This window comes from Nannobrachium achirus (assembly GCF_963921795.1).
Source record: "Nannobrachium achirus genome assembly, chromosome: 6".
Lineage (NCBI taxonomy): Eukaryota > Metazoa > Chordata > Actinopteri > Myctophiformes > Myctophidae > Nannobrachium > Nannobrachium achirus.
The window spans coordinates 37,605,284-37,624,645 of NC_137815.1; the positions used below are offsets into that span (position 1 = coordinate 37,605,284).

The window sequence follows — 19,362 nt, forward strand, 5'->3', positions numbered from 1 at the left end:
GAAACGCACGGGGAGCAGATGCCTCGGCCAAAACTGCCACTCTGTCAATGGAGATCCAGATAATCACGGTGAGCTAACAACCTAAAAAAAAAAAAAAACAACGGTGCGGTCCAAGAAGGAGGGGTGGCGGGCTCATGTTTATAAACATAATATTATGTCTCAGATCACAATACAATAATAGAAATTTCACGGCTAATCTATCAACAGTCATTCTATTTCGGCTAGCAAAGTGTTAAGCTTACCGCTAATGCTAGCCACTAGTGCTAACGGCTAACGCTATTCGCTATCAATATCCTCTAATGCTTACCGCTGACTGCTAACGCTAACCACAACCGCTAACCATAACCACTAACTGCTACCATTAACGGCTAAAGCAAACCTGCAGAGCTGCAGGCACACTTTTTTTCTAGTTTCAATTGCGTTTTTTCACTCCCCTCAAAAATGTGCATGTGCACAAAAGAATAGCCCTGAACAGTGTTATAAGCCACTTATAATTCATAAAAAGATGCTTATTAACCTTATTGTTTTCAAGAGCTACCGAATACTTGCATTAAAATAAACTAACTAAGCAAAGAAAAACACCCTCAATGGTAAACATCCATTATTCCATAATCAGTGACAGTAAATATTTCCTAGGTAACAGATGACAGCACGTCACAGCCAGGTGTAAAATTCCTCAAATTCCTTCTTTTGTCTCCATGGTCTCTTCTTCTTTCATTTGTCTTTGAGCTGTGCTGTTCTACAGGCCTGTGTTAGTACACTCCCACGTTAGGAGTGGAGTAATGGGGGAGGGGCAGTTAAGGGTTAAGTGTCCTACTCCGGGATACTCTACACATGTCGGTGCCTGGGAATCAAACCAAGGACCTTCTGGTTCCCATGGCCGCAGTCATTTTTTACCACATTATTGTGGGCTCGCCTGGAAGGCGAGCACACGTATGTTATCTTCATTATTTATTAGTGTGGTTGCCCTAACAGGGCAACACACTATAGTTCTAGGGAAACTTTATTTATTCTTTCTTTGGGTGATAAACTTTTTTTTTCGGCGCGTTTCACCGCCCACAGTTTTTGCGCCACACACTCGCGCCATATGTCAAATCGACCGGCTTCATCGGGAATCGTGTGCTTGTATCTCGCTAAGAAAAAAGTTGCATCGTTTAATTGATATTAATTTATTAGTGAATTAATTTTCCCCATTGACTTGAATGGGAAAATGCAAAAACTCACATTCAATAATTTTTCTCTCGCAAACCATAAGGGCTACAGTTTCAAAATTTAGAGAGAAGGTTCATAATACGTACAAGGATTAAATAAAAAATAATTGCATCAGTCGGCCTCATGGTGGCGCTATAACAGCCCACTTTACGTTTCGGCCTGTAACTCTTGAACCGTAGGTCGGAAAATTAAAATTCCTTTTCCCCTGGATTCCTTGGGTCATGACGCATCTCCCCATATAGGCCACGTCAGGATAGATTTTCCGCCATTTTGAATTTTCTTCAAAACACACTTTTTGCTCCTTTTCCCACATATTTTCTCCAAATGTCACAAAAAACGGTACAGATGATCTCTGGACCCATGCGATAAACATATTCAAGCGATATTTCGATAGTCCATACCGTTCGTCCGTAACAGGCTTCCAAATTTAGCGGGAGGGGCCCGTTTCGCAAAAATCAGCCATAAATCACAAACGAAACATCCAGTCAACACAAAATTTTAACCACAAGTCGCGGGTGGGATTTTCAACAAATCCCCAAAAATATTTCCACTTCGACCCTTAGGGGGCGCCACAAACGCGCAAAACGTAACCGTTTCGTGCCAAAACGCGTTTTTTCAGGGGGGAACGACCCTCTCAAAACGAAACACAAGCGATCTCGGATGCGACGCGACAACGCAATCGCCTGGCGAAACTCGTGGGAGGAGCCTATTTCTTAAAAACAAAAAAACGTATCCTTACATCAAGAACGCAGGATCCCAACGGCGCCTTTTCGATTCGCGCGTCGCACGGCCCCGACGGTATCCGTCCCTACTTCCCCTCCCTCGGGTCCCGGCGTTTTCCTCGGGGTCCCGGAGGCGCAGCCCCGCCACTCGCGCCGGGGCGGGGCGGGCAACCACACTCGCAATTTCACAAATTGCAAATTTTCTAGTTTCTATACTAGTCAGTATCTCCTCAAAACTTTGCCGCGATTCATCTCCTAAACGCTTACACCTTTCAACACCATTCAAATTTTTATGTGTTCAGCTTACTGAGGACAAGTGTGCGTGTATTTTTCTTTTTGAAATGTTTTGTAGTATAATTATAAAAAAATAAAAATGTTTAACTTTAAGCACCCAATGCATTTCCAATGGGTTTAGTGAGTGGGGACAGCGTGAGACAGAGGAAAGGGACCCATGTTTATATTAAGGCGCTGTGGCTGCAATATTCACACTTCAGATATGCTATTTATATCAATGCGTTCACACAGGTCTGCTCTCTGATTTGATCCAAATATCTAAGCTGTGTGATGTATAAAACTATAGTTATAGTTAAAACTATAAATAAATGTCCCTCTCCACTCTACTGATTACACAGCTGTGATCAAGAATCAAGTCCGGGCGATGGGATGTAAATCCCATAGCCATATATCCTAGAGCCCGCAGGGACAGTCAGCCATATTAGTGGTTGTTGTTGGTTGTCAGGGAGATATCAAAACCAATGCATTTCCAAGTCAGATCCACAAACACAATAAAAGCCATGCTCCACTCCTCAGTCTGGAGTGGCCACATAGAAGAACACCTTGGTTAAAGACATAGTGGAGGACAGATGTGATCTGGGATTGTTAGCCTACAGTATATGCACTCAATATACTCCACTACAGTTGGAGTCCATTTGACAGTTGCTGGTTCCCAAACACAGAATCAAAAATGTAGATCTAGAACACATAGAATATGTACAGTACAGTAAGGTTCAGTAGAGTACAGTAAAAGTACAGTAAGGTTCAGTAGAGTACAGTAAAGTACAGTAAGGTACAGAAAGGTACAGTACAGAAAGGTACAGTAGAGTACAGTACAGTAAGGTACAGTAAAGTACAATACAGTACAGTAAGGTACAGTAGAGTACAGTAAAGTACAGTAGAGTACAGTAAGGTACAGTAGAGTACAGTAAAGTACAGTATAGTAAGGTACAGTAGAGTACAGTACAGTAAGGTACAGTACGGCACAGTAGAGTACAGTACAGTATAGTACAGTAAGGTACAGTAGAGTACAGTAAAGTACAGTACAGTAAGGTACAGTACAGTAAGGTACAGTAGAGTACAGTAAAGTACAGTAAGGTACAGTACAGTAGAGTAGAGTAAAGTACAGTACAGTAAGGTACAGTAAGTTACAGTAGAGTACAGTAAAGTACAGTAAGGTACAGCAGAGTACAGTAAAGTACAGTACTGTAAGGTACAGTACAGTACAGTAGTGTCCAGTAAAGTACAGTAAAGTACAGTAACGTACAGCACAGTAAGGTACAGCAAGATACAGTAGTGTACAGTAAAGTACAGTACAGTAAAGTACAATACAGTACAGTAAGGTACAGTAGAGTACAGTAAAGTACAGTAGAGTACAGTAAGGCAGTGACGTCAATACGTGCGCGTCACGCGTCTCTGACGCATTCACGTTGCCTAAAGACGCATTCACGTCAGTGTCCTTGGGTCCCACGGACGCATCGCCTCCACTGGAGTCCACGTTAAAATAATTTACCACGTTGCGAAAAAAAAAAAAAGTCCAGACGCCACCATTGTTCATGGGTGAAGGCATGCTACTTAACGCTATGTTAACACAAATGAAATCCGCGTAGAAAGTCTTAAAACAGACGATAGAACTAACGACAGTGTGTTTTGAACGCCATTGTGTGTCCGTAGATGGTCACAGAATTCAATGGGTGCTTGAGTTTTAGCGTAGCACCGGGCCGCTCTCTGACCATAGTGGCACAGCGTGTTAGGTGATACACCAAAAAGTGTTCCCCCACAGAACGTGTATGGCGCAGAAACATGACATGCTCACTGCTCACACAGCGACCCGCCTCCTCTCCCTCTGTCCTCTTCATTCAATAACAACTGGATACACGCGCTATAGTTTATAGATGTGGTGGACATTGGACAACGTGTTAGAAGCCACACAGGTCTTCCTTGCGTCTTTACAACAATAGCGACGATTAACGTTGTGGTGAACGTGGTCAAATAACCTTTATTGGCTCAACTACAACACGGAGGAAGCAAGCTAGCCTAGCATGTATGCTATCTGAGACAGTATGTATATAGCCTAGGCTGCCTAACTGTTTGATTGATATAGTGTTTTCGTGGCGGCGCCGTCCATTTGGTGGTCCGCCGGGGCAGCGGACCACCGCGGCCGCCTGTGCCTTGCACTCCCGCATCCATAGAGGGGCGGCACGTCCCTCTATGATCAACCGTTCAAAACAAAAGTAGCTGATCTACAAGCAATCCTAATCCACTGTTTTTGACCCAGTCCACTGGTTCTTTGTATACAGCAGAGCAAACACAAGCACGGCATTTCCCCCATTCCATAGAAGCAGTAACAGTACAAACAGGAGACATCATGATCTCACTTAGAAGATCCATATTATCGATGTATATAAAATAACAGGTGGCTGACTGGCTGTTGATTATGAAGACTCGGTAAAAGCTTCTATCTACACCCCCAAGTGGTCAACATCCGATATTACCGGTTAGGTATAAAAAAAAAATCAAACCATCACATGACTATTTGGAAGTATTAAAATAGTAAGATTTGGAATTGTGGTTCATTTCTTTCAGACACATTTCTACGTAACATGAACATAACCATATAATAACCAATTCAAGTTAAATGCTGCACTTTGTCAAAAATGACATGATGCGTTGAATTTTTGTGGGACCCATAAAATATCCCTGGGACTCATCCGAAAGACCCGTCTTGGGTCCCGGGACTCATTACATTAAAAACCTATTAACATCACTGGTAAGGTACAGTAGAGTACAGTAAAGTACAGTATAGTAAGGTACAGTAGAGTACAGTACAGTAAGTTACAGTACGGCATAGTAGAGTACAGTACAGTATAGTACAGTAAGGTACAGTAGAGTACAGTTAAGTACAGTACAGTAAGGTACAGTAGAGTACAGTAAAGTACAGTAAGGTACAGTACAGTAGAGTAGAGTAAAGTACAGTACAGTAAGGTACAGTAAGTTACAGTAGAGTACAGTAAAGTACAGTAAGGTACAGTACAGTAGAGTAGAGTAAAGTACAGTACAGTAAGGTACAGTAAGTTACAGTAGAGTACAGTAAAGTACAGTAAGGTACAGCAGAGTACAGTAAAGTACAGTACTGTAAGGTACAGTACAGTACAGTAGTGTACAGTAAAGTACAGTAACGTACAGCACAGTAAGGTACAGCAAGATACAGTATAGTAAGGTACAGTAGAGTACAGTACAGTAAGGTACAGTACGGTACAGTAGAGTACAGTAGAGTATAGTACAGTACAGTAAGGTACAGTACAGTAAGGTACAGTAGAGTACAGTAAAGTACAGTACAGTAAGGTACAATACAGTAAGGTACATTAGAGTACAGTAAAGTACAGTAAGGTACAGTACAGTAGAGTACAGTAAAGTACAGTAAGTTACAGTAAAGTACAGTAGAGTACAGTAAAGTACAGTAGAGTACAGTACAGTAAGGTACAGTACGGTACAGTAGAGTACAGTATAGTATAGTACAGTAAGGTACAGTACAGTACAGTAAGGTACAGTAGAGTGCAGTAAAGTACAGTAAGGTACAGTACAGTAGAGTTCAGTTTAAGTACAGTAAGTTACAGTAGAGTACAGTAAAGTACAGTAAGGTACAGTTAAGTACAGTAAGGTACAGTAGAGTACAGTAAAGTACAGTAGAGTACACTGAAGTACAATAAAGTACAGTAAAGTACAATAAAGTACAGTAAGGTACAGTGGAGTACAGTAAAGTACAGTAGAGTACAGTAAAGTACAGTAGAGTACAGTAAAGTACAGTATAGTAAGGTACAGTAGAGTACAGTACAGTAAGGTACAGTACGTTACAGTAGAGTACAGTATAGTACAGTAAGGTACAGTAGAGTACAGTAAAGTACAGTACAGTAAGGTACAGTAAGGTACAGTAGAGTACAGTAAAGTACAGTAAGTTACAGTAGAGTACAGTAAAGTACAGTAAGGTACAGTAGAGTACAGTAAAGTACAGTAAGTTACAGTACAGTACAGTACAGTACAGTACAGTAAGGTGCAGTACGGTATAGTAAGGTACAGTACAATACTGTAAGGTACTGTACCTTACAGTACCTTAAAGTATCCTATTTGTTGGGTTGGAAGCGAGCCCACACTGTTTCGAAGGAACAGTATTTCTAGTTTTAATTGCGACCGTCACAGTTACTATCAAAACCTCGACCAGCTGTCTGTCAGTCTGTCTGTCTGTCACACGTCACACTTTTGCCCTGCTCATATCTCCGCAACCGTTGCCCCGAACCAAGCCAAATTTTCTCACATGACCCTCTTCTAGCGCCACCATGAGGCCGGTTCTTGCTTAACACATTTATGGACACTGCTCCTACAATTTTTGCCCAAAAATCACGCAAATCGGTACACAGTATGTTTACACTCATCTCATCAACATGGATCCGTCCCATTTAGCGCCCCCTTCAGGACGATTTAAAAAAAAAAATTTTTTGACACTGCTCCTACAAATTTTGCCCTAAAATCACGCTAATCGGTACACAGTATATCTATACTCATCTCATCAACATGGATCTGTCCCATTTAGCGCCCCCTTCAGGCCGATTTTTTAAAACTAATTTTAGGACACTGCTCCTACAGATTTTGCCCTAAAATCACGCAAATCGATAAACAGTATGTCTACACTCATGTCATCAACATGGATTTGTCTCATTTAGCACCCCCTTCAGGCCGATTTTTTTAAACACATTTTAGGACACTGCTCCTACAGATTTTGCCCTAAACTCACGCAAATCGGTACACAGTATATCTACACTCATCTCATCAACATGGATCTGTCCCATATAGCGTCACCATCAGGCTGATTTTTTCAAAGACATTTTTGGACACGGTCCAAAAATGCCGGTCGCTTATCTCCCGATTAGGGAGTCTAAAGGCTCTATCAGAGTCCAGGGTGAAGAGCTATTCACTTCACCGCGTTGTAGTTTCCTAGCTATCACCTAGGCTTTGTTATGTATTTTAGGTGATAGCTAGAAAACTACACCGCGGTGAAGTGAAGAGCTCTTCGCCCTGGACTCTGATAGAGGCTTTACTGGTTTATTTTTTTCCAAAAAAGAATAGTCTTGGTAAGATCGGCTACAATTGTATTTTTTATAGCTACAATAGTATTTTTTTAAGATATAAAGATTTGTATCTCAAAAAAATTAATCCCATTCCTTTGAACTGGGAATCTTTTTGTGTAGCCAGATGGAAATGTTGACAAAAATGTCCATAAACCTTTCCACTAAAAATACTTAGGGCTATCACTATCAACACTTAGGGCTGGGTCGGTATCGGCATTTTGTCACCGTGGTTTTCGTCTTCCCATTACAGACGGTATTGCGGTAATTACTGCACTCCCGTATCTATTAATTAGGGTTCTGCGATCAGCCAAAATATTCATATCGTCAGTCCAAAATTCACCGCTCCACAGTCCTATAAGCTCGAGTTAAAAAGTAAAAGTAGGCTACCTCAAAATTGCATAGTTACATTACACCACATGGTCAGTCGACTTTTAGAAACTAATGTCTTGCGCTAGATTCATTTTCGCTCGTATGCTCTGTTAAGCCTATATATGTTTGGAGGGATAAAAAATAAACTGCCACAAGGTATTTATAAACATCCATTCCTCGTGTGGATTATGAAGAAAGTTGAACGCTGCTGCTGTACAAGGCTGCTCCAATGCTGTGGATTTCTGTCCATCCGAGTGAGAGACAGCACAACAGCACTTTTCACAAACATCATGTAACATGTGGTACGCGGCCCAAAGCAGAGCGGCATGGAGCGGCAGGCGGTCCTCGCTAAAAAAATAAATACACATTTTTTTTATTATTTCTTTACTGCGGTAAGTAATCTGACATCGCGGTAGGCTGTGGTACGGCGATGGGGCCGTACCTATGTTCCCCAGGTTCTATGTTACCCACTTTCTTACCACCTAAACCTAACCCTAACATCAGTAAAACTAATGCAGGTTAACCTGTGGGGAACATAGAACCTGGGGAACATAGGGTGGACCCCACGGCGATTACCGTGCCCAGCCCTATCAACACTATAATACACCATCAACACACTTAATACTATCAACACTCTTAACACTACAAATACCCTCAACACTACAAATACTTAACACTATCAACGTTCTTAAATAGGTCATCAAATGGCTTTTTTACTACCTTTCTTTTGAAGTTCTCTTCTGAAATGGAGGCTGGTTGTGTTTCAGCCAATCAGTCTCAGCCGACCATCCCGTCCGCTCGGGCTATGGGATCGATGCATCTACACCAGCTACTGTTTGTGTCTTGCGCATGGTGAGGCAGAGAGAGAGAGAATGGCAGTGGTGAAGTATACTGCATTGCCAATTTGTCACCTCAAATGTTTTTACTCAGATACATATTTTTGTGTACGGTTTTAAGTTTAAAATGGATTTTTTTTAATGCACCGTCTAGACTAGATTCAGGACAGAGCACCAGCCCAACTGTGTCACTAATGATTATCAGCTGCGTGTGAAGTAAAATGACTATCACACAGGTGAATCACACATGATTGATAATTATTCTTAAGGGCTTGCTGATGTCACATATTATGTTATCTTTTGACTGGATATTATTAACATTGTACTTTTAAGGACTTTAACAAAATACACAAAAAATGATTAATGTTGCGTGAATTATGACCATGTCTATGTTCTAAAAGTGTGAAAATCATATTTTTCATTTCAGGATGTCTTTACCTAATCAGGTTTCCTGCACCATTTTAAAAGCAAAATTTAAGACTTTTTAAGACCTTTTTAAGACCTCAACAAATGTAATTTAAGACCCAAATCGCCCTCCCGGGCCGTTCGCTCTGCCTTTTTCCGCCGACCTCACACTCACCGCGCTAACGGAGGTGCGCCGTCTCAAGCCTGTATCAGAGTCGGGTCTGCGGTGGAAGGCTATCCACCGCGGTGTAGTGCCGTGTAGTCTTTTTGAGTCATAAAACTACAACGTTAACGCACTAGACCCGACTCTGATACGGGCTTCAGGCGACATTGATCCACGCGAGACACCGCCGAGCGAGCTAAAGCGAGCGACTAGCCGTGTTGAGCGTTGCGAAGGTCGCATGAGACAACTCAGCGCCGTCCGAGTTATGTCACGATAAGACATTAGTCAGGGAATATTAATAAAACCCTGGGAATAAATTCCTTACCAAACAATTTCTTCACCAATGTGTTCGTAAAGGTGTCTAGTAGTAACATCTAACAAAGATTGAAATTCAACATCCCCAGGAAAATCTTTGACAGCTAGGGTAATTCTGGGTCTCATTCACTTATACACACTATACAGGGGGAAAAATGCTTTAAGTGGGATGTGAGGGGTCTAACTAGGTGTTTTTAATTATTCTGAATCCATTGCAAGCATTTGTTTTGCACTAAAAACATTCATTGGGCTAAAAACAGCCCATAAAAATTATGGTTTAGTGATGAGTCATCACTTTTCAGTGGTATAGGGGTCCATTTTTAGCCCAAGGATTTTTTTGTGCAAAACAAATGCTTGCTCACTGACTGCTGCTCGCTTCAGCTCGTTAGCCGTCTCTCATCGTCTGATATTAATACATCAAATAAACAAATCAAATGAATACGCACAAATGTTTATGGCTTAATTTTCCCATGAGCCTTAAAAACACCATCATCAAATTTAATACCTACGGTCAGATTTGGTCAAATTCAAGGCTTTTTAAGACCTTAAATTCACGATTTTTTATTTAAGACAATTTAAGACTTTTTAAGGACCCGCGGGAACCCTGCTAATTGACCGGCAAAGACGTAATATAACGCAAGTCAATCCTTTGTCCAGAGCGCCAAAGACATAATATGATAAAAGTTTTTTTTTTTACTCTAGATGGCACTGTTCGCACATAATATATTATGACTTGTCAAAGGTTAGTGAAAACTGAATGCTGGCAGCAGCAGGATAGAAAATGTTTTAATTCTGGCGGTCACTACTTAACACTCTTAACATGGACAGCCATAATTGTTTTCTGTACTTGGTTGTTCCCTGCCATGTTTTTACAAACCTTTGAAAATCTTTAAAAAAGCCTTTTTTTGTTCCAGTTATGTCATCGACGTGTCAGGTGACCTTCCGGGTATCCCGGAAATAATCGGTGACCCATAAGCTAGTGACCAGCGCCATCCAGCATCAAAATAAGGAACTCTTCAAACTCCCATGTCAGCCTGGACCGTTGGCAATAAGTCGTCAAACTCATCACGTGCCAAAGAACACAGTAAGTGCCGTACCGGACTGAAGTCGTAATTTCGAATCCAACCGTTGAGTGCAAAACCCAACTTAAGTCGGGATATAACATTTCCTATTGTAAACCGTAGCATGCGGTCTGCAGCACCCGGCACTGATGGAAATACTCAAATTCTCATAATCCTTCAGGAGATGTAGTCATCCGGAAATGAAAACCTCTGCTTACTACAATGGATTGCTGTGAAGGCATATGGATTCATCATGTAAGCTATCTCCAGATCGTGTTCTTGTTTAAAGGAGAATTCTGTCGTTAATCGGGTGATAGGCAATTCTGCCTATTTACATCGCTCCTAAATCCCTTTTTTCTTTACTTCTCTGCTGTTTATAAACATAACGATGAGTAGGGATGGGTATCGTTCACCTTTGAATCGATACAATACCATTTTCGATACCTGGGAATCGATATGATACCTTTTTCGATACTTTTAATTTATAATCATTATTATTATTATAATTTACCTTTTTCGGGCCGTCATGTCAAGAAGTAGGCTTACTTTAGTCTTGTTGATGTGACTACTATTACTGTTGCTATGGCTGCTTTTGTATATATATATGCGAGTGTTTGTCTGCAATAGAATATACATATTATATTCTTTTTACAGCTAGGCTATGGTTAAGTTGTATTATTATTATTATTATTACCATCTTACCTTATCTTAGTTTTTCTTATTATTATTGTCACCTCGGCAACATTGCATTCTTGTCCTGTATGTGAGTAGTGAAAATAAAACGATTCTGCAAGTTTAGTTTTAAACCTCACGTCAATAATTGCACTCTTGAACGCACCTCCATGTTGAACGTGTATGCGCATATACGCTTCCGTGTTCCCGTTTACTGAGTGCATATTATATTGTAATTAGAGAAAAGGATTTTTTAATTTTACATTATAAAATTATTTTGATTTCAGTGGGTGGGGGCATGCATACAAGTGGCTAAATATGTCTTTCCAGACACATTCCCATTCCCAAGATGTACCACAATCTTTCATGGGCATAAGTGACTTATGGGGGCTAGTAGTGTTACTGTACATAGTAATAAAGAAATCACCAGCCAAAATGCATTTTCTATGTAAGAGATTTGTGGTTTTAAATTTGTACTGTGAAATTTGTAAAAGACGATTTGTACATTTGTAAACCTTAAATTGTTTTGTATAACACAAAACATGCATGAGTTGTTGAACACTATAAATAATATTGGCAGTTTGGCACTCATTACATTAGCACATGACAAATCAGTGGTTTGTTAAAGTTCCATAGTTTTGTACTTTCTGTTTTGTATGCGTGTATCAACATATAAATATTAAATAAATGCATAAACATGTAGCTATGATACAAGGTCAGAGCTAGCAACCGGTAGCATTGCTAACAAAGTCCTCAGTTTATAAACAAAACATATCGAAATAGCGAAAAATCGTTTTGAAAGTTATCACTAGTCTGTTGGCTTGTGTATTATGTAAATCTTAAACAAGGTTTGTTAACAATGCTATTTTGTCGTGTACGTGCCATGGTCCTCTGGGCACAAGTTCAAGTCCGTTCCAGCAGGGGCAGAGGCTAACCCTTGATCTCAGAGAGCATACAGAGAACAAAGAGAGACTTGTAAACAAAGGAAATTCAACACCTGCTATGCATGATGGGATAGATGGCTCAGTACTACAGCTCTGAATGAGAGCCATTGAATTGCTAATTTATCTGGTTACGGTTTTTAACTCGACTTCAGTTCTATAAGCACATTGAAGTGGTAATTTATCTTGTTGAGGTTTTTAACTTGACTTCAGTTCTATGAGCTGTAGTTTCAAAACTATTCACTCAATCTAATTAACCACTGCTATGATTCCCTGCTTTCATCACCCTGTAGACAATATGCCTTCCGGTTGGTTCTAGCGGAAGTGGCGGAAGTCCTTTACGTCATGCGTTGCAGTCTTCCGGTGATATTCTCACGGCCGAAGTTGAACGCTTTCTGCCTTATATTGTCACCAGGCTTTTCTCTTCGCAGATGAGTAAAGCCCTCTCCATACTTCGACCGAAATGTTCGGTGAGTTGTGTTTTCCGACGTGCAAATTTCCGAACTCTCGTTCGGTCCAATGCTTTTCAGAATATATCATATCATTTTATGGAAGAAAAGGACCTTTTGACCGAAAACGGCGGTTTCGGTCAAAGTATGGACAGGCCTTAAGCCTGGCTATGCTTTCATATGACATGAAAAAGCCCAGTCACACCAATGATTCACAATTCAACTAGTCGCAACTAACTGACCTGCAACGGTAGTTACAATGAGTTGCGTTGTGAATAGGGTGACCAGACGTCCCGTTTTACCCGGGACAGTCCCGTTTTCAAGCTACGTGTCCCGGTGTCCCGAAAAATATCTCTAAAACACTAATATGTCCCGGTTTTCAACATTCACTACAAAATTGTCCCGGTTTTCGCCAGAATTAAAATAATAGTAGCTGTTTTCAGTGGTTGCATAGACATTTATCATGTTCTTTTCATGAAAACATGCTCACCTAACCAATCAGAAAAAAGGAACAAATTCATTGCGTGTCTGAATTCAACACTGAGCCTGTTTGTCAATCACTCACTGCCTGTTTGCAACCCTGCGGTGCGTGCACGAACGTTAGAGAATGGGCACGCGCGTGCGCGGTAACGTGCGCATTGCTTTTAGGGTCCCAGTTTTAGGCAACAGTGTTTTGCGTCCCGGTTTGAGTGGCTGAAAATATGGTCACCCTAGTTGTGAATCATTGGTGTAGAGTTGGGACTGGGATCATGCAATTTGAATGATTGTATATAGAGGCTAGCGTGGTAATGCTACCAGTTTAGCAGGTTAAGTTTGCAGACATAGCAGCCAAATATATCAAATTAGCATCCCTTATACATACAAATATTTTTGTTAGAACAAGATTGAGCTAAATTTCAAAGTGGGGTGTTTATTCAATTTTTGGGAAAAACAAAACACAATGTTTCAATGGTTGTACATACATACTAAGGATGTGAAAAGGTGTCCAAAATGAAAATCGATTACCATAATTGTATTATTGACGTTTATTCGAATAGTCGAATGTTAAAAAAGAAACCATAAAAATAAGTGCAGAAACCCTTTTTTATTCTGCCATCAACAAAAATGTTGCAGATCAAACAACAATAAAACTCAACACTTTAACTTATATTATCCCTCTATATTATGCTTAAATAAGACATTTTTTCTTTTCTAGGCTAAAGGTGTATTTTAGACGTGATGTGGAGGGCTCCGAGTGTTCCCAGTAAGGAAAGTAGATTTTCAACATCTTAAAACTGTCTTTCTTTTGGTGAGAAGATGAAACTTAATTTAACTTTTTACTACAGACGAGACTGAGCAGCCTGGGCTGTCGTGGCTGTCATCATCGGTCACATAGAATTAAGGAGAACTCTGTAAGGCAGCGGAGTATCACGTTAGCATCCATGCTAACATGGAAGCTAACATTAGCCAGACTCCACAAAACCGTTCTTTTGTCCAAGCTTCCATCCGATTGCTTTGTAAATGTAAATCCACGGGGACAAGCAACACTCATGCATATTGTATGATGAGTGCTGCTCCCCGAGGGAGGTTGCTTGTTGGTTGGTGGTGCTGCGCAATTATCGTTCGGGTGAAACTCGTCCAATGAAAAAGGTTCTGCTGTGATTATTAGGGCCCGAGCTCACACAGTGTGTGAGGACCCTATTGTAATCGTAAAGATTATTCTTATTATTATTCCCTCGAATAAATCGTATTTTTGAGCCGCAAAACATACTCCAAAAGTTGCGCAACTTTGCACACACAGAAGTGGCGAAAATTTTCGTATTTAAAAAAAATCTAAATGGGGCGTGGCCTAATGGCGCAACAGGCGCCCCCTACAAAATTTCAACGGCGCAGCCCCACTATACGGTTTCACCTACACGTACAAAAATTGGTACACACCTGTATTATGTCCAGACTTGCAAAAAAGTCGCTTGGTGCCACGTCAGAAACCAAACAGGAAGTCAGCCATTTTGACTTCTTTGTGGCATTTTGGTGCGTTTTTGGCCGTTTTCATGTGTCACACTTTAACGAACTCCTCCTAGGGCATTTATCGGATCAACTTCGAATTCACTCAGCGTACACAAGACACCTTAACGATGAAAAGTTATCAAAATAGTGCGTCAAACTTCCTTCGCCAAACAGGAAGTGCCTTTCGCCAAACAGGAAGTGCCTCTATATCTCATGAACTGTTTGTCATACAGACGCGTGGGTGGCATCATATGACTTGATTAAAAGTCCTTATCCTTAATTGGTGCTTCCTTCACCAAACAGGAAGTGCCCTTCGCCAAACAGGAAGTGACTCTTTATCTCATGAACCGTTTGTCGTACAGACGTGTTGGTGGTGTCATATAGTCTCGCGAGGCCAGACTGTTGCCTCCACGATTTGGGCAAATGCTCCCGGCATACAGTCTGGTGCATCAAAAGAAGAACGATGAGTACCGGTTAAAGTGGAAGTGAAGCCTCCTCGTCACTTCCGTCTCACATCGCACACTTTTATCATTATATAAATAAAAATCATATAAGCATGTTTAGCTTACTGCTTAGCAGAAATGACATTTTAAAATATATTTTCTTGAACGGTAATGCCCGTTTCCATTACTCGCCGTTCGGGAGCTGCTGTTCCAGACTATATATAAATACCATTCAGAGATTGTGGAATAGTTGTCTGGCTACACGAGACTAGGTGTCATATGACTTGATTAAGAGTCCTTAACCTTAATTGGCGCTTCCTTCTCCAAACAGGAAGTGCTCTTCGCCAAACAGGAAGTGCCTCTGTATCTCATGAACCGTTTGTCGTACAGACGTGTGGGTGGTGTCATATCACATGATTAGGAGTTCTTAACCTTAATTGGTTTAACTTAGCCCCTTCCCCTCTTCTGATTGGCAGCTGCCCCTTGTGACGTGGGTAGAGCTGCGAGGGCCCGGTCAATGCTGCTTGCAGCTTTAATTAAAATTGTTTTCCTTTTGATTATCAACTTTGATCTCATAAACAATTATTCGAATAGTCAAATATTCGTTTACATCCCTAATACATATAGGCTACTGGGCTAATGATAGCAATTTAGCATGTTAAGTTGGCAGACTTGGCAGCTAATGAAGCATGTTCTTTTTTTATAATCCGAAACCATAAGGACCATAAAAGGGTGTGTGATTTATGGTTTATCCGGGTTACCCTCACATGCTGGAAAATACAATAGGATATATAATACGTTCCCCTTTAAGCTGAAGAACATTAGTCACCACTACAGCTTGGTAACTGGGTAGATAGTTAGCCGGAAAACAATGTATGAAATTACAAACCTAGTTTAATTTAACATTGTGTATTGGGATAGATACCAACACCAGATATTGGCTTTGTTGTGACCTTGTGGGTGCGTTTGAATATATAGCACTGAGCACACTGTCCAATACAATGTGTCGCGTCATCGCATCATCTCTGTTCACTGTGAGCGACCGGAGATGACGCGACTCTCCACTAGAGGGGGGAAAAAAAACAGGATAAAAATGCTTTTTATTAAACAATCCGTGTAATTATCGTTGAACGGCATCATTTCTGAGTGAAATGAGACTTGGGTAAGCACTTTATTTTTGAAATCTGGCGTTTGTAGCTCAAACCGTTGCGCTATGACTACCCCACTGGACGCAAGGTTGAGGGGGAAACATGACGGTCATGTATATGACCGTCATGTATTCAGGGCTAATAAGTGAGTGTGCATATCCGAACGCACCCTATATCAAGCTAGCTACATGTCTAGCTGATCCTAGCCTCGCATAGCCAAACAATATCACTGCGTGGATATTAGTCTGGTTCTTCTCAGGGTGTTTTTTCTCCCAAGGGGCGGTTACAAAAAGATTCAAACAGACTGGGGTGGTTACAAAGATTCAAACGGACTCTATTGTTGAGCCCACAACCAATCAGAGTAACAAAGGTGATACACCTGACATACATTTGCTTACTGGCCCCTGGTTGGTTCCTCACGACTATTGAGCCGTGAAATATTTGAATAACTGAGTGGGGCCAGACCTAGCTGCCAAGGGCAATCTTTCTTTGCAATGGCAGATTCGTCTGGCTATGCGAGGCTAAGCTGACCATACCTTAAGACCATAAGGTAACAAAATGTAACAGTATTTAACAAAATTGTCATCAACGTTCTGGTCCAAAGCCTGAAAACATACGAGAGCGTCATCCTATTTTCGAATTTAAGAAGATAACAGCATTAATTGGCATTACTGCCATTTAGAATTTTTTTTGCTCCTTTTCCTACATATTTTCTCCAAATGTCACAAAAATACACATGATCTCTGGATCCATGCGATAAACATATTCAAGCAAAGTTTTGATAGTCCATACCGTTCGTCCGTATTAGAAATTCAAGAATCACGAACGAAATGTCCAGTCAACACCAAATTTGAATCGCATGTGGAGAGTCTTTGAATCCCCAAAAGCATTTCCACTTTTACCCATAGGGGGCGCCACAAATGCACAAAATGTAACCGTTTCATGCCAAAACATGATTTTTTGGGGGGGAGATCAATCCTCCCCAAATTAAATACAAGTGATCTCAGGACGACGTGACAATGTAATTGGCTTGCATAATTTGTGGGAGGAGCCTATTTCCTAAAAACAAGACGCCATATATCACGAACGCAGGATCCGATCAGCACCAATTTATAATCGCACATCGCAAGGCCTCCGATGGTATTCCTCCCAATGTTTTCCTCAGATCCCGGTGGCATAACCCACGACTTGTGTGGCGCATACTTGCGATTTCCCGAAATTGCGAATTTTCAAGTTTGTATTGTTCCGAGGTTGGAAATCCAAGGTAGGTCAATGGCATTGGATTGTTTTGTAGTGTGTAACATACACTAGTAGTAGTACTAATACTCCATTACACAGGTGAATTTATTCACCCTCTTCTGCCTCATAGTGCAAATGGAGGCTGAATGTATTTGGTGAATGATTAGCCTATCCCTACTGAACATGAAAATCTATTTATAGCCTTATCTGTGGTTTCTAGGATTGGCATAACCATAGTAAATCACATCTAATTAGAAGAAAACAATTTAAACCAATCACACCCATTTACCAATTGTGCGCGACACCACGTTTTTTCCCCCGTAGCTCACTAGCGCCCTCTCTTCGTCGCGACAAATCTCTTGGCCATTACGTTCCAGAAAAATAGCCGCCATACAGCTTTAAAAAAATGCTGTGCATCACATTCACAACTTCGAGTCCGACTCCCTCATGGAACACGTCGCAAATTTTCAGTCGGACTTGAAACACTGGCAGCTTCTGGCTTTGCTTTTCAAACACCAGGCAATCTTTCTTTCTCAGTCTGCTCTATCTCAACAACTAGTTGGTGATGCCAGTTTTTTAAAAGACTGATTACAGCCCAAGACTCCTCACCTTCAACGCCAACGTTTTAGTATGTCCAATATGGAAATGTTGTATACAATAAAACGTTAACACATTAGAAAAAATAAAACGTGATAAACGTAGTTACCTTTTCCAACGGCTGCTGTGTCGGTATCCAGCCTGACTCTTCCGAGACTCCCCAGTAAAATGGCTGCAACAACAGACAGACAGAGGAGCCGATAGAGGTACACGGTATCATTTTTGCCTTAAGTTATTGTCGGTTAGGCAGCCCCACATTAATATGTAACACACGATTATTGATATTTAACTTATGTTCAACATTATTTTATTCATCAATGTAAAATTTAACTATTTTTTTATAGTTCTGACATCGGAGTAAATTAGCTCTACCTAATTGTATCTTGAATTTTGAGAATATAATGATAATTAGAATACTCTAGTATTATTTGAAATGTAGTCTACTCTATTGCATTGACATTTTAAGATAATCCTGGTGAGCATTACAAGTGCCTAACAACAGATACATTAAGAATATATACATGGAAATACCTATTTGGGGAAAAAACGTACCCTATAATAGAAGGGGTGGAGTCTGCGATGGAGGAAACGAAGGGGTGGAGACTGTTCTCCCTTGGGTCTGATAAAGAAGATAATGTTCAGTAAAATTCCACATATTATAGCCAATCATTTATTTGTACAATCATGATTCATGCCAAGACATGCCAGTAGTGTGAACCAATAGACTATTATCATTATATCTGGGTAGGTTTTATTACATATTTTGGGTCTGTAGCTAAAAAGTCCTAGCTCTGCTAAAAACAGAACAAAACGTCCATGAAGGGGTGGAGTCGTATCAAGGCCAACCCCACCCCCTGAATGATCGTGGGCGTGGTTTACTGGTGTGGTTTACTGGTGCCACAAAAAATCGTCCATTAAATGTTCCCATAGAATCTGAAACATGACCATAGAAACTTTGATTCTTCACTTATGCTTGCAGATCCAGTCTAGAGTGGATATGATAACAGACTGTGCAGATGACCGAATACAGTGGGCTGTATGTAGACTGTAATGGATCTGATTCTGAGCTCCAAACAATAAATATAAATAAACCAAGCTACCAGCCTACTGCAGGAAGCCTTGTGCGACAGGTTCATTTTAACTAGTGATGTTCACTCGAGAGCCAAATGGGTGGAGTTGATTTATTCCAGCTCCACCCCTCTGAATCTAGTCTGAACTGCTCTGAACTGGTCTGAACCGGTCTGAACTAGTCAAGGGCCACCCACTGCCTGGCTGTTAAGGATAATGCAAGCCCTGGAGCTAGTCAAGCCCCACCCAATGACTGACTGATCATATTTAAGTGTGCCTGCCATGCAATGGCAAAACACTTATTGTTAGTTTGTTTGTTTGTTTGTTTGTTAGTTAATAA

General features: G+C 40.8%; 1 protein-coding gene across 1 annotated transcript in view; it reads right to left on the reverse strand.

The window, feature by feature from the left end:
• The window catches only part of ccdc71 (coiled-coil domain containing 71), a 34,783-nt gene extending 16,674 nt beyond the window's left edge, over positions 1-18,109 (reverse strand). The window contains exons 1-2 of the mRNA XM_080727303.1: positions 18,064-18,109; positions 8,420-8,541 (exon numbers count right to left, since the gene is read on the reverse strand). The gene's annotated coding sequence lies outside the window, so the exon portion shown is untranslated. The remainder of the gene's footprint in view (positions 1-8,419; positions 8,542-18,063) is intronic.
• Between the last annotated feature and the right edge of the window lie 1,253 nt (positions 18,110-19,362).